The sequence below is a fragment of the Halyomorpha halys genome, unplaced genomic scaffold, assembly GCF_000696795.3.
Source record: "Halyomorpha halys isolate HHAL.00 unplaced genomic scaffold, Hhal_1.1 Scaffold221.1, whole genome shotgun sequence".
Taxonomy (NCBI): domain Eukaryota; kingdom Metazoa; phylum Arthropoda; class Insecta; order Hemiptera; family Pentatomidae; genus Halyomorpha; species Halyomorpha halys.
In genome coordinates this window covers 529,064-534,453 of record NW_027110535.1, presented here as the reverse complement: position 1 = coordinate 534,453, position 5,390 = coordinate 529,064, and positions in this window count along the sequence as shown.

Genomic DNA, 5,390 nt, shown 5'->3' with positions numbered 1-5,390 from the left:
TATATATTTATGTATGGAGAAATAGATATCTCACTAGAAGATAAGCGTATATTTTCATAGTAAAATATTATATTCTCATAGTAGTACCTCTATTCTCACTTATCTTCGAAAAATATGGAGGTTTTTGAGTATTCAAGGTCTGGAAACCTTTCCTTCTATTTTTTCCCTCCAAAAATACGCTACCAATATTGGAAAACTGTTTATCTCTGCAGAACATCTCGTTTAAAATTTTTGGTGAATAACATTAACTCTCAAGAAGGTGTTCTTATTCTTTGATGTACATTTTATTATAAAAAAAAACTCTTTAAATTTCTGTATTTTTATAAAATTAATGTTGTAAATAAGTATTAAAAATATAATTACTTCTTTGTGTTAAAACAGCCTTATTTTCAAACTTACTTCATTCCTCAATCACAGACATTTCACACCCAAATAGTTTTTAATATGAATTTGTCGCATTTTTACCTTTCAACCTCACAGATAGCAAGGATTTTGTATAAATTTATATGAATTACCTACATAAAAAAAATATATCGCATACCTCGTATGAAATCGCTATAAAATCAAGAGTAATAAGATCTTTTGGGCTAAGAATGACATAATAATATGAAATATTTTAATAATACATGTAAAAGAAGCAAGCTGTGAAATCTGTAATAAAAGTGAAAATATGGGCAAAAGTTAAACAAATATAACTTCTTTTTTTTAAAACACACCAATTCTCAAACTTTTGTCATCCGAAAAAAAAAACCCACACCGTACACATAATAACCTTCCATCTTTGCAAACGAGCCACCTGTTTTACATTCAGTTAAAACGCATGCTGGACGTTTACGTGAATAAAAGTCTGTTGATTAAAAAAGTTGAGACCAATTTTTTGTGAAGCATGATAAGGGAAAACCACATAAAACATTCATACATTAAAAATTATTCCTGTTTCGAACGGACTCTTATCTTAATAAGGAGTTTTTGAAAAGTGATGTATCTTTTAAAAGTTTTCCTCGGTATTTTATACGTTCCGTAATGGTTGTTCTGACATTAATGGTTAATCTTTCTTCATGTTCTCGGTAACACTTTATTCTCTTTATCCCGTAAAGGGGGAGGCATTGACTGAAAATTCCCCTCTTGAAATTCATTAGCATGATTTCACAAATAAAAAATAATTACCTACTTCACGCATGGATTTATCTTATTTTTGTTTTTTAATCAGACTGACCAATATCACAGCCCTCGAATAATGGTGTCGTAATTGGAGGATTATGATAAATTCCAACAAATCCCATCAAATTACTTTTACCCTTCGTCGTAAACCTACTGACTGCCCTACAGTTTCATTTAATAATGTTACTCTTACCCCTGACGAACAGATCCGCTACCTAAGACTACATTTGGATTTACGATTAACCTGGAATCCTCACACAAGACTGAAAAGACAGGAAACTGCACGTCGATTCCGACTATTTCAGCACTTACTAGATAAACGGTCAAAACTTCCAACACATCACAAAAGACTGATCTACATGACTGTAATAAGGCCAATCTGAACATATGGAGTTGAGCTTTGGGGCTCTACTAAACCTTCGAATAACTTTCGTATCCGATCCTTCGTAAAATCCTCAATGGTCCTTACTTTGTCACAAATAAAATAATAAATAACGATCTTAATGTTCCCTATGTAACCGATCTAGCCCGAACCAGATATCACTCCTTCCATTATAAACTCCCTAACCACTCAAACCCCCTAGTTTCTAATCTTGCATCCTCATCCATTTCTGACAATCTTCCGAGGTGCCTGAAAAGAAGATGGCGACCAGACCTGCTAATGTAAAATGTCATTAGAGTGCTACCAATGGGTAGTTGTTCTACACGCCTGTAACACTCCATTTTAACTAAAACCAAATTTACTGAATGTATTATATAATGTACAGTTGTAAATTTCAATAAAGATATTTTAAAAAATCAGACTGAAAATATATAAAAATTAAGCAAAAATTACTTGAATGTTATATTGAATGCTAATAAAATAAAACACTTAAAATGTGAGTGTAAAATCGATTTGAAAAAAAAATTATTGAACTAATTGTACTCAGCAGTAGTTAGTTATAAAATTAGATAAATATCTATTGAAATTTCGAACGATTGACCATTCAATTCCGACTTTCGTGAGTGGAAGTATATTTTTTTTCTTTATAAACACTTAATTTTGATTCTTCCTTTTACTTCTGCCTTTCTTGAGAAGTAAAACAAGGCAAAAGGGACTCGCGAAGGGAAAGGTGCCAGGTGCGTCTTTACTTATTACTGTTATTACAGAGATAAGCCTCAGACAAACCGCAGATGAAATCCAACCAGCAGATAGCATTATTCATAATTAAAAGCGAATTTCTTTTCAGGGTGGCACAGTTTTGTTAAAAAAGAAATAGAAAAAAGATTAAAATAAATATATATTGATACTTTTTTTAAACTTTTTTTCTTGTGTGTAAATGTTATACATTTTTTTGGATCTTGAGAATCAGATAATAGTAGAAATATATTGAGACAAAGTTTTACAACTTAATTGTTTGCCCTAAAATAAAAAAAAATAATTTTTTTAGAACAAATAATTTCTTCAACTAATTACTAAAGTGTAATATTTTAATATACATTATATGATTAACTATTACAATCAAAACGTTAGTTTTTTTTTTTTAAGCAATATTTTCAGTGTAATAGTTATTCATATTAAGGTATTTTATATACAACCCATGATGGGTAAGGAGTGTTTTGTAATTGATTAAGGGATATTTTTTTTAATTAAATTAAATTATGAATAGCTTAATTTAAAAACAAAATACGTACTACTACAATGCATGATGGGTAAGGATATATTGTAAAGATATACTTTGTTAGGATGTATTGTTACTAGACCAACGGTTGTGAAGGAGATGATATGGTCAGAATCACGATCGACTGCCAGATTTTCACCGAATTAAGGATACCCACTCCATGAGGCTGAAGGACCCTGATAATCGATTCTAATAATAAGGAATTGAAGCAATTTTTATAGATCAATTCATTAATTACGTTCTTTTAAATTTTATCGATGTTATGAAGAAGGTGAAATAAAAACAATAGTTAAACGACTTAGCTATTAAAGCCTGTATAATTTTTAAAAATGGTGTCTTGATTAAGGAACATTTAAACAAAAAAAATATGAATGGCTTAGTTAAAAAATTAAAATGAATATGTACTGCTATAAACTATGACGGGTAAAGTGTGCAGTACTTTGTCACGATATATAGTTACTAGACCAACGATAAAGGAGATGATTTGGTCAGAATCACAGACCGCCAGATTTTTACCCAATTAAGGGTACCCTCTTCATGTGACTGGGTGGACCCTGGAGGGCTACCGAACCTACAGGGGTGACCCAACGGCTATTGGTAACAAATATATATAGCAAATAATTATAATAAAATAATTAAAATAAAATAATTAAAATAAAAAGTTTAAAAATTATTTTATTGATTATAAAAAAAGTTTCCAACAGGTCCTTTGTGTTAATTGAGGTTTTACTATCATAATATCATCATATATTACTATAGTTAGTTGAAAACAAATGAAACATAGTCCTTTGATTTATTTTCGATCAGAATAAATAAATCCGGATTAAAATAGAAGGAACAATTTTGTTTAGATGCATTTCAAAGGAAAGCAAAATAAATGTATTTTTATATCATATGATCTTAATCTATTTGCAAGTATCAAATTTCAAATTGTTCTATTGAATTCTCAACTTCATTTTTTGTTTATAAAAATGTAAAAACTGTCGATAATATAAGCTGAATAATAGCTTGAATAAAAAAAAAATTAAATAAGATGAATATTAATTAATAGTAATTATAATTTGAAATTGTAAACCCATAAGTGAGAATCTCAGGTTATGCTGGCAAGGAGGGAATTAAGATGGACAGCTCCGAGCGAGTCAATCAAGGCTTGTCTACATAACCATGATTGATACATATGTATAAACACACTCAAATACATATATTATCTATTTGAACATTATATACCAGTCAATCGGCTTGATTGCTCATCTTTACGGTTTACAATCAAATTTCGGTATGTAATAAAAATAAAATTCAGCCCATTGGTGCAAATCTGAACTGAAAATTTAAAGTGTACCTCAAAGTTATGGAAACATCTTTTAGATTGCAATCTAATTATTTTTTTCTTGTTGAAATAAATATTTTCTTACTAGTAGGCAATTGAATAAATTCAAGCTAGGGGTGATCAAATAGGCTTTGATATACTAACATACCACTAAAGAATACTTAATGTTATTGTCTAGTATTAGAGTCAATATTAGATATACTAAGGGATATCATACTTATATTTATATTAAATTAAATTAAATCCGTACACAAAAATTCAATATTCAAGTTGAATAGTTTTAAGTTTTTGCGAGACAATAATACTGGACTTTTTTTTTACAAATCAAAATTGCTTGATATATTAAACAATCACTTTCTTGCACAACCGTTGTTCAAGAAAATATATCTCTTTTGATACTGAACCCCTGACGCTTCATAGGATATAGCAGTATAGTTTTTTTTTTTTAGTGTACTAAATATCGTACATAACATTGCAATTTAAAACTGTCAGATGATAAAAATGAAGGATGACGGAGTTTTCTTTGATTTCTTTATTGTTCATTTGAATTCTCAGCTTTATTTTTTGTTGATAAAAATGTAAAAACAGTCAATAAAAGGACAGATGTAAAAAAAAAAAGACGAATGTAGGGACAAGAATCTAAATCTCTTCCACCAATCCTTTTCTAAGTAACTTAATCTCTCTTTCATCCTTTGCCTTCTGCCTTGAATAGAACATTAAAGACGAGTATATTTTTGAATATATTTCTACCAGAGCAGCCCTAGGTATCAAAAGTACAATAGGATAGGTCCTATTAGTAAAAAAAAATATATTGTTATAATAAAATGAGTAACTAATATTTATTTTTAAATTGTACGAATTATGTAATTTATTTTCCTGAAGAATGGTTCAAACTATACCAAATTTAAACCACTTCAAGCGCTCTACCAAACTAAAAATAAAAAAAAAAATTAAATACTGACCAGGAAATCTGCGATGAGGGAATGAAAAGAGAATCACTGTTGAGACTTTGTGAGTCCATCCAATTATCGTATAAACTACTAGACCAAGCTCCCGGTAGGAGTTATCGACAGTTAAGACCCAGGAGAAAATTTTTTTACTAGAATAAAACATCTAAAACCACCAAAATTCGATTAAAATTCTGGATGAGATAAAACAAGCAATGTTTATCTCTTGATTTTTCACTGAACATCTTTTTAAAATGGAACTCCTTGAGACCGACTCACTAGAGATATACCGAA